The following is an 11,120-nucleotide window of genomic DNA, read 5'->3' as shown; positions in this document are numbered from 1 at the left end:
AAATTCTCTTTCCATATTTATTTGAAGTTAAAAAATATAAAGTTCAAGGTGTAACCTACCTAATGTATTAATGTTATTTGTTTTCTAGAAAGATTATCAATGTTTAAGTAGATTTGTTTGCTCTTTTTCTGCAGCTTCTGCCTAACCTGTCTCTAACTCATAGGGAGGTAGTTCAGTTAGAGCTTCAGGAGTTGTATGGTAAGGTAGTTTGCTAGTATGGTAAGGCTCTAAGATACTCACTATTGAAGAACATATACTGATAAAAGGATACAGGACTGTTACAGAACTGGCACAGCATGCACTGAATTCAGAAAATAAGACAAACTTTAGAGCCTAGAGCAGTTGTTTACCAGGATTGTGTTATGCCATATTGTGTTACTAGGACCCACTGCTCAGTGATTTTAGCTCTGTTAGTATGCTGACAGCCAACACAACCTAACCAGAATCCAGCGTTATGATATTTGGGTGTGTTTGTGTGGTGTGTATGCCTGTGTATGCAGAAGTGAAGGCTAGCGCCCAAGATATGTACTAGAGCCGTTTCTGCCTTCTCTTAAAGTTTAGGAATTTAATATGGAGACAACTCCAAACTCCAGTCCCTGGGTGTTAACTGAGGCGTAGTTCATTTTCCTTTCTGTGTATTCAAAATTCTAACTTGCATTTTCTGTTTGAGTCCTGTGTTTTAGCACTCAAGCGTTGTGCAATCTCAATGTTTGTGCTAGCTTAAGAATTATCCTCAGGGGTTTCTTGAACTGAATCTTCTATTGATGCTTCTGAAGCTTATGCCCCAGAGTCGTAAGGACAACCAGCATCCCTGCCACGTGCTCTTTGAAAAGGTTTCATTTGGGTCTTTAAATTCCAAACGCATGGTCACAGATTATCTAGTCAATGCAAAACCCAGTTAATTACAGGCCATGTCATAAGGGGTGAATCTTGAGCCTATGAACAAGCCACAGAAATTCAAGGTCATCTCACGCAATGTTCACACTTATTCCTGAATGCAGAGCACAATATGTCGATGTCATCTAAGCAGTTTGAGCCTGGAAGCTCACCAGTGTTGTGTGGCTCAGGCCGCATATCCCATCCTGTAGATCTAGCTGATAATAAAGGAAAGAAGTAGATTTCCTTGCCTGTGTGAATCAAAATATTACTACTTCAAAGTCACCATGCTTTACAAAAGAGTCCAGGTTGAGCTTGTTCATTTAAGACAAGTCTATAGTAGCCTCCACCCTAAGCTCCCGAGCTTTTCCATTTAACTCTGTCCTAATGCAACCTTCTCTTTATAACAATAAACACTGGCCCATGTAAAAAGGGTCATAAGGCATAGGGAACTGCTAACATCAAAATCTCATGTGGTCCACTTGCTTAAAGTCTAAAGTTTAAGCCTGCAACAGTTAAAAGCCAAGCACACGACCGAGAAAACAGTCAAGTGACACAATAGGGGTCCCTATAAACCTTCCAACAAAACAGCCACCACTACCACTCGAACAACAAACCCTCATTGCCTTTCTTAGTTCAGCGCCACCAACCCTTAGAGTCCCTTCCCTGACAGCACCGGAGCCTCAATCGTGCCATATCATTTTGATTGATACAATGCTCCTTTCAAGTCTCAAAGTTCCTTGATCAATACACAAGTTACTGGCACTTCACCCCTGATTTGAACCTATCTTCCTCGGACTGCAGGCCTCTCCTGCTGAAGACCTTTCCCTACAGAACCTAAAGCACTAAAGAACAAACAAAAGAGCACACTGAATGCTACCTGGGTGTCAGGCAGTTATGGACTTCTAATAGTGAACTGTAGAATTACACAGATGACACACCCAGACACAGCTGTGCTGAGACCCCCCAGGCATCTCCCGATGAGGCAGAGCCTTGACTTCTGAACCTCTCCAGGGTGGGACCAAACCAGAGGACCTGCTCTCTGCAAGCAGGAAGCCTCACAGAATGGAGCAACTGAGACACGTGGTTCTCTGTAAAAAACTCAAAATAAGCCAACAATGTCCTCTCTCCCTGAGAGAAGGGTGAGGAAGAGGGAGGTAGCCGAGAGAATAGATGCTCTTCGACATGGGAGAGAATATCAGGAATTGAGAATAAGCGGTTCCTCTAACAGGACTCATGGAAATTTGTCACCGGTCAGATCTGTAAACAGGGGTGGAGATGCCCGCATCAGGAGAGTTCATTTCACACGGTGTAGACTTCAGAGAGTTGCTGTCACTCAAACGGAGCCCAGCTCAGTGAAACCATACACTCCCACCTAACTCTCACCTTCCTGTATGTGTTCCTACAACATTGTATAGTTGGTAGCTGTTGATACCCAAACGTGAGTAACGAGTGGTCTTTGACCTCCAGGAACTCATGACAAAGATGGAGGAAAAATATGTGCAGTCAAAATAAAATGTGCTCAGATACGTGCGAAGCAAGTGTAAACACCAGTGGGAGTACAAGACAGGAGCTCAGGTGCAGGAGCAGGTGATTAGTATCTTTACAGTAAGAAAGCCTTAATAATATTTTAAAATAATATAATAATATTACAAGAGGACATTGGATCATTCAAAGACTCTTCATAGCTTTCCTATGAACATTTTTTATTTAACACACAAAATAGTTGATGTTATAATATGTATCCTAATTTTTTTATCCCAGCAGAGACATTTGCAAATATTCCCCGTGTCACAAAAGTAACACACAGTTTTGGTGCCCACGTGTGTGGCGATCGTATGGACGGGCTGTCTACCTGTGGTTCCGTATTAGACGCTGATTGTAATGTTCTTTATGTCTAAACCACATCTTCCAACAAAGTCCATAAGAAAGATAAATAAAAAGAAATATAAGATGTTGGAATCCTAAATATCAATAACAAAACTTATAAAATAATTTTGGTAAACAGTATCATAATAAAGGCCACATATTAATAATTTGATATAGATTTTGCTATTTCATTTGTGTATAAGTCCAGAAGACTAAAGCCATACAGTAATTATGCTATTTTATATATATTTTTTCTATTGTATGCATGCTTAAGGTCGTTGCTAATAAATCATATATTCTGTGGTATATTTATATTTTTATAATTTTTTTAAAAATTATTTTATTGAAGTACAATTGATTTACAATGTTGTGTTAATTTCTGGCTGTACAGCAAAGAGATTTGGTTATACATATATACACATTCTTTTTCATATTATTTTCCATGATGGTTTATCCCAGGATATAGAATATAGTTCCCTGTGCTCTACAGTAGGACCTTGTTGTTTATCCATCCTGTATATAATACTTTGCATCCGCTAATCCCAAACTCCCACTCCATCCCTCCCCCAACCCCCCTCCCCCTTGGCAACCACAGGTCTGTTCTCTGTGTCTGGGAGTCTGTTTCTGTTTCGTAGATAAGTTCATTTGTGTCCTATTTTAGATTCCATATGTAAGTGATATCATATGGTATTATATTTTTATAATTTTAAACTTTTATAACTCTTAGTAACTTTTGTTAAACTTACAGGACTGAGTAAAAAGCAAAATAACCTTTCTAATATGACAAATTGAATTTACATCAGATAACCATCTTTTGCACCATAGTAAAATTAATTCTGCTTATGGTTAATAATATGACCAAAAAACTATAAATAAATAGAATATCAATACTTAGCAAAGTTTTTCTGCTTGGGGATAATCAGATTTATTTCAAGAGACAAAAATGGTATCTGTGAGTCTAGGCTCCACGATTCTGGAAGGAACTTGGCAGAATCTTTCTCTTCACATCAAGTGAGTTTCACATTTTTTTCTGTATGTAGTCAGGACATCTTAGAGGTAAGGGAGAAATCAATACTGACATCAATCATTCAACAAATGTTTACTGTTTAAATGTTATTTAAAGTAACAGAGAGGGAGAAGTTGTGAAGAAAAGGGTATAAAAAAGTAAAGCAAAGAGTACATAGCTCTCAAGGTGCTTTAACCATATAATGTAATTGGGAGAAAAGCTCTGTTAATTGGCAGAAGAAATAGCCCAGAGGTTGCGAAATTGCACATGTCTGTGACTCAGACAGGTTATAGAAAAGAGTGAAGCATCTGGGTGTCACACACAAGGAACAGTGGAAAATGTGAAAAATGGAGAGTGTGTGCCCATCCTGAATTATTAACTTTTATTTTTTAATGTTACACTAGCTGAACAAACACATCCACAGGCTTCTTGCAGGTTGTAACTGTGGGGACCAGAGTTCTGTTCACTAACGATCAGACACAGCAGTACATATCCCGTGGGCAGGGAGAGGGCCTGCCAGGCTCCTGCGTGCGGGAGATTGAAGATCCTGATACAGAGCCAATCATAAGGAGGGTCAGGGCCTAATAAAATGTCTACGTTGTAGCCAAATTAAAAAAACTGACTCTTTTTTCCTTCGAGCTTAATTTGTGCCTCACTCTAAATCCTGATTGCAAGGTCCTGGGAACTATGCAGGTAATAACTGGTCATTTAACCTACAACAGTCAGAATTACTCTAAAAAAGGTCAGAAGACCTAGATATTCACTTATATATGTGAGAAAAGTACTTTTTAGTATCTGGCTTCTTTTCCTAGACTTTCTTCAGAGTAAGGGGAAGATTTAAGAGAACATCATTGCAATGAGATTTTCAATTAGTAAGAATTAATTATTTTATCACCTCAGAATAAAATATTCCACTCAGAATAAAATACAAAAGAAAACATCAAGTTCTTACCTATAATATATGGTAGAGCTTTTTAGCCATGGCAAAATGATCAATTACCTCACTTATATACAATTTCTCTTGCTGATAGAACTGATGCTCTGGCATCCACACTATTTTTTTTTAATATATATTTGAAAAGAATGTCTTCCGCTCTTTGGCCGTTTCTTTTGGAATGGCCTCTTGGGTCAGATAGTAGAACTTATACCCAAAATGCTGTAAAAATAAAAGATTGATTCTGATGAATCTTTTTTAAAAAAATTCTAAATACTTTAATAAACCAATGATAAATTTAATAAGGAGAAAATGTTGCTGAGAGAGAAAATTACAAAACAAGCGTCTCTGATTTTTTTAAGAGTTTTTGAATTGTGGTAAAATGTACATAGTTTATATTTAGCAAGTGTACAATTCAGTGTCATTAATTATATTCACAGTTGTGCAACCATCAGGAAGAACTTTCTCATCATCCAAACTGAAACTGTATCCGTGAAACAATAACTCTCCATTCCATCCTCTCTCTCCTCCCCAGCCCTTGGTAACCACTTTTCTACTTTCAGTTTCTATGTACCTCATGTAAGTGGAATCATATGATATTTGTCTTTTCCTGTCTGGCTTATTTTACTCAGCGTAATGTTTCCAAAGTTCCCCTATGTGGTAGCATGTATCAGAAGATCATTTTGTTCCAAGGCAAGAGTATCCCATTCACGCTGTTATCCACCACTGCTATTTTGTTTTGTTTTGTTTTGTTTTGTGTGCGGTACGCGGGCCTCTCACTATTGTGGCCTCTCCCGTTACGGAGCACAGGCTCCGGACGCGCAGGCTCAGCGGCCATGGCTCACGGGCCCAGCCGCTCCGCGGCACGTGGGATCTTCCCGGACCGGGGCACGAACCCGTGTCCCCTGCATCGGCAGGCGGATTCTCAACCACTGCGCCACCAGGGAAGCCCTCACCACTTCTATTTTTAAGCAGCACTGAAAGTGGTCAAAGGGAAGGTCATCTGAAGTGTCAGTTAGATACCGGGTGGGGAGTGGGTGTGAAGGGAGCTGGAAGAAAGAGAAATTCTGAAACAGAGGAAACAGTGTGGCACAGAGGTCTGAGGCCAGAAAGACACTGGCCCGTTTTCAAGACTGAGTTGAGACAGTGTGGTTCCCCATGGAGAGAGAAAAGGAGGGTTCAAGATGAGGTGGAGGGCTAGGTCAGATCAGATAAGGACATGTATGCCACTGCGGTGTGCTCACATTTTATTCTGTGTACAAAGGGAAAAAATGGAAGGCTTTTATTTTTTAAGTAGGGGTATCCTATGGCTTAAGATTTTCACGTGAAAAATAGAAAAAAAAATGTTCAACATAGAGAAGTAGGGAGAATAATACAATAAACCAATAACTCTTGCAAATAAATAAGTAAATAAAGTCAAGGAAAGACCTTGTTTAATGGTAACAATAGAATTTTCATATCTAACAGGTGATTCAAATTTGAAATTTCCAAAACCATATTCTTCCACATTGATAAATGGTGCCACTGTGCATCCGGTTCTTAAAAATAGAAACCTGGGGCTTCCCTGGTGGCGCCGTGGTTGAGAGTCCGCCTGCCGATGCAGGGGACGCGGGTTCGCGCCCCGGTCCAGGAGGATCCCACGTGCCGCGGAGCAGCTGGGCCCGTGAGCCGTGGCCACTGAGCCTGCGCGTCCGGAGCCTGTGCTCCGCAGAAATAACGATCCTATGAACATTCTTATATGAATTTTTAAATAGAAATATGTTTTCATTCCTCTTGGATTAGAATACCTAAAGGTGGAACATCTTGCTCAAATGATAAGTTGATGTTTAAAGTTAAAAAAACACTTCCGAGACTTTTGACAAAGTGGTTTTATCATTTTTTATTCCTATCAGCCATATATGATATTGCTGTTAGTTCCATATCTTAGCCAAGATTGTGTGTTCGTCAGTTTTTATTTAAATAACTTTATTGAGTTGTAATATACATAGCAAGAAATTCACCCATTTAAAATGTTCCATTCCACTGTTATTGGTACGTATGCGGAGTTGTGCGTAGCAAGGAGAAAGACTGCATTTTGGATGTTTGACCTGAAAGGTTTCAAACACGACCCCTTCTCCCCCTTACCTTTCTCTTCTGTCCCACATTTGGTCAAGGCAATAAGACAGCCCACCCTTCCCTCTCTTGGCACTGGTTTAAAGTTGAAGCCACAAAAACCCTGGCCCACCTCCCAGCCACAGTAAAAGCCAAAGCCACTTGTCTCTCTCACTGGTGTCATCTGGACCGGCCTCCGCCAGCTGCTCTCCCTGGAGAGCCCCGTCATGAGAATAATGAACCTTTTCATATCCTCCCGGTGTGTGTGGCAAAATCAGTGTCAAGACAGTAATTTGTGTAAGGGATTGCTCCCGACATCCAGGGGGAGGCTACAACACGTTGTGCAACACGTAGTTTAGTTCTGAAACATCTTTGTCAAAAGGAAGTCTCACAGTCAGCACCCTCTCCTAATCATCTCCCCGTCCTCCACCCCGCAGCCTGACGCAAGCACGAATCTACTCTCCGTCCCTACATCTGCCTGTTCTACACAATCCATAGAAATGCAGTCGTGCAATACGTGGGCCTCTGTGCCCTCTTTCACTTCCCTTAATATTGGTGAAGTTCATCTGTGTCGTAGCATGCATCAGTACTTCACACTCTTCCATTGCCAAATAATATACCATTTTGTTTAATGACTCATCAGTTGATGGACATTTGAGTTTGGGGTTTTTTTTTTTTCCAGTTTTTGGCTTCCGTGAGTAATGGAATCAGCCTTCATTTGCAAGCCTATTTGGGGAGATATGTTTTCATTTCCCTTGTGTGCTCTTGGGAGTAGAATTTCTAGTCACGCGGTAACTTTGTGTTTCACATTTTGAGGAACTTCCAACACATTTTCCAGATTAGTTGCACTATTGTACATTGCAAACAGCAGTATATGAGGGTTCCAATTGCTCCACAGTTTTGCCAACACTTGTGTTTTTGATCAACTCAGTTCTTAATAACTGCTTTATCTATTTGCTTCTGAGAATTTTTTTTTCATAAACTGTCTCTAAAACACATTTCATTTGTTTATGTATGTTTTAATTTCTCTTGCGGCAGTAGAAGAGGCAGAAGAGTAACTTAATTGTATTTTTACATTTAATAAGGCCACATAGAGTCTGTTACCCTCTGTTAGGGACTCACAGAGCTGCAGGTAAGGGTAAGAAGACCCTAAAAGCCACCCCAAAATGAAAATAATACCAGATGTGTAGAAAGAATAAAGAAAGAAGAGATTAAGGACACATATGTTATTGAAGTACAACATAGTGATTCAATATTTTTATAAATTCTATGTCATTTAAGGTTATTACAAAATAATGGCTATATTTCCCTGTGCTGTACAATATATCCTTATTGCTTATTTATTTTATACATAGTAGCTTGTGTCTCTTAATCCTATATTCCTATCCTGTGGGAGATATATATATGGTATATATATATACACAATGGAATATTAGTCATCCGTAAAAAGAAAAGATTCTGCCACATATGTAGCAACGTGGATGCACCTAGAGAGTATATTGTGATTAGCAAAATAAGTCAGAGAACAAAAGTCTTAATCACTAAAAAATTGTAAGCGTAGTAAGAAGAAATCAGGTTAAAAATCATAGTAATAAGAAGAAACATCTCAGTTCTCTTTTGATAAATTAAGGAAGCAAAGTGAAAGGTTACATTATTGCCACTTTCCATTTAATATCAAAGTCATTCTGAATTACCAATGTCAAAATAGATATTCTTGAACCAAAGGGAGAGAAAAGACAACTATTGGTCTTTAACAGCCCTTGGCAAAGACAAAAAGTACTATTAGGTGGATCTCTAAAAGTAATTTTCCTTCTAAGAAATAAAGCAGTAAAGCAAAATTCTAATGCAAAGTAATCCCAGTGATATCGTTACTGAAGCAAAATCCCTAAAACAGGTCACTGGCAATCCAGTGGCGGCTAGGCTCTCTCTAATATCTAAAATGCTTCTAATAGATAGCGCGGGCCTCACTGTTGTGGCCTCTCCCGCTGCGGAGCACAGGCTCCGGACGCGCAGGCTCAGCGGCCACGGCTCACGGGCCCAGCCGCTCCGCGGCACGTGGGATCTTCCCGGACCGGGGCACGAACCCGCGTCCCCTGCATCGGCAGGCGGACTCTCAACCGCTGCGCCACCAGGGAAGCCCCCTGTTTCACATTTTAACCCAGATGTTTTATACTGCATACATCCTAGACACAACAGAGAAAGAAAAGCATTCTGCCTTATACTATAAGCTTTAAGAACTCAAGTTGTACCCATATATGAATATTTCATGACATTTATCACACTATTAGAAATAAACAATAAAATTAATACAAGCCTCCATGGGATTGCAAGTCAGTTCAATGTTAAAGTATTTACAAAAGTAAAAATCCTTTGAAATATAAATGTATTATTTTTTATTTTTAGGTATGCTTGGATATTACATTTTTTTTCTCTTCTCCAATGTACTTAACTTTATTCCAGGGAGTGCCGTAGAATCCAAGCAAATTTGTATTTAATAACCTGACTTATGAATGAGTGCCCGAGTTTTAAATTTTAAAAAAGTCAATTGTTAGATTTAATACATTTATTACAGTACTTTAGTGATTCTTTAAGAAAAATACTGTGATAAATCATCGTTGGGAGATATTGTTCATGATTCATATGATGAGACTTTAACACGATTTATTTAAAAATTTTCATAGAGAACGAATACCACCAAATTTAACTTTGAATTCAACTATTTATTTTAATTATTTTTTTCCACAATGGATGATATCTGTTTACCCAAGAACAGTGATATTTTAAATTAAAATTATATATATATATATAGCCATGCTTGATTTATATATAAACACATTCAATTCACAATAGAAGCAGCTTTTTTCCTTTCATTTTTGTCATGATGAAGTTGTGAATAAAATCTGATGGATACTAAAACAATACAGTTCCCTTCAAAGGGTACCAAACATTCTTTGATCAAATAAGCAATGATCAAAGTCTAAGCTTGTTTCAAAAATCCATGAAAATATTATATGCAAGTGTTTTCTTTTTATTTCTCCTTGAGTTGGTCTTTTTTTTAAATTATTTTTTTGCGGTACGCAGGCCTCTCACTGTCGTGGCCTCTCCCATTGCGGAGCACAGGCTCCGGACGCGCAGGCGCAGCGGCCACGGCTCACGGGCCCAGCCGCTCCGCGGCACGTGGGATCTTCCCGGACCGGGGCACGAACCCGCGTCCCCCGCATCGGCAGGCGGACTCCCAGCCACTGCGCCACCAGGGAAGCCCGAGTTGGCCCTTTGGTGATTCATTTTACTAAAAGAAAAAGGACGAAAACCCATCTAACATAGGGAATAAAGCTATAGAAACAACGTACAGGTGATATTTCACTACAGGTGGATTTATCCTGACCCTGAAAACTCAGCATTTCGAAGTGAAAGTCATCAGTGACCTAAGGCACGTATTCCCTTCAGATGTCACAGTTGCTCATGTATGTCAGTCAAACATCTTAAATCCAACTGAACATATCAGTGCTAAAGCAGTCAGAAATGATTGTTTACTCCTACATGGAATAGCAAATATCATATCAAGGTGCAGACCACAGCTTTCAGCACCTCTCTATCAACTCACAAAATTATCAAAACCAGAATGATCCCAAAATGTCCGTGCTAACGTTATTATCACATTTCTGTGTCATCAGCAAATCCAATTCTGTTCATAGATAGCATTCACTGGTATTCTGTTATAAAGCCTGCCCACACTGGATTTACAAAAGCCAATTCAAGTTTTTTCTTGCTATCAAACCACCGCCTTGTCACCCTCCCTAAAAGAGAAAGACGCATCTTCAATGGTACAGTATCTATTGCAGAGTAAAGAATAATCCTAGCAACTAAAATAGAGACGGGAACTATTTGTAACATCTTAAAAGACAGAGTGTTCAGAGACGCTCCCAGTGCTATATTTGACTTCTGCTCTCCTCATGATAGAAGCAATGTATATGGCTTTACTATTTATTATTTGGGGGAGTAAGAGAGTCACCAAATCTTACCTACCCAGTTTCTTAGAACAAATGGGAAAATATTAACCTTCTGTGAGTTGATGGAATTCTATGAAATAATATCTTACTTCTATGTTTCCACCTACCACTCTCTTTTTTCTGAGCCCAAGCACATTACGTACAATAGTATGCGTTACACAAAGCAGCACTAATAAAACTAGCTCCCATTTACGAAGCAGCTTGTCTGTGCCAGCACAGGGGAGTGGATTACTTGTGTACGTTGTGGAGGAAACGAGAGCAAATGCTGAATTTCGTAATTTGCCTCCTACAAGAATTTAGATATCATCAATCCTATTCTTTGGATCAGAGGATT

The sequence above is a fragment of the Kogia breviceps genome, chromosome 6 (genome assembly GCF_026419965.1).
Source record: "Kogia breviceps isolate mKogBre1 chromosome 6, mKogBre1 haplotype 1, whole genome shotgun sequence".
Classification (NCBI taxonomy): domain Eukaryota; kingdom Metazoa; phylum Chordata; class Mammalia; order Artiodactyla; family Physeteridae; genus Kogia; species Kogia breviceps.
Note: the sequence above shows the minus strand (reverse complement) of the source record.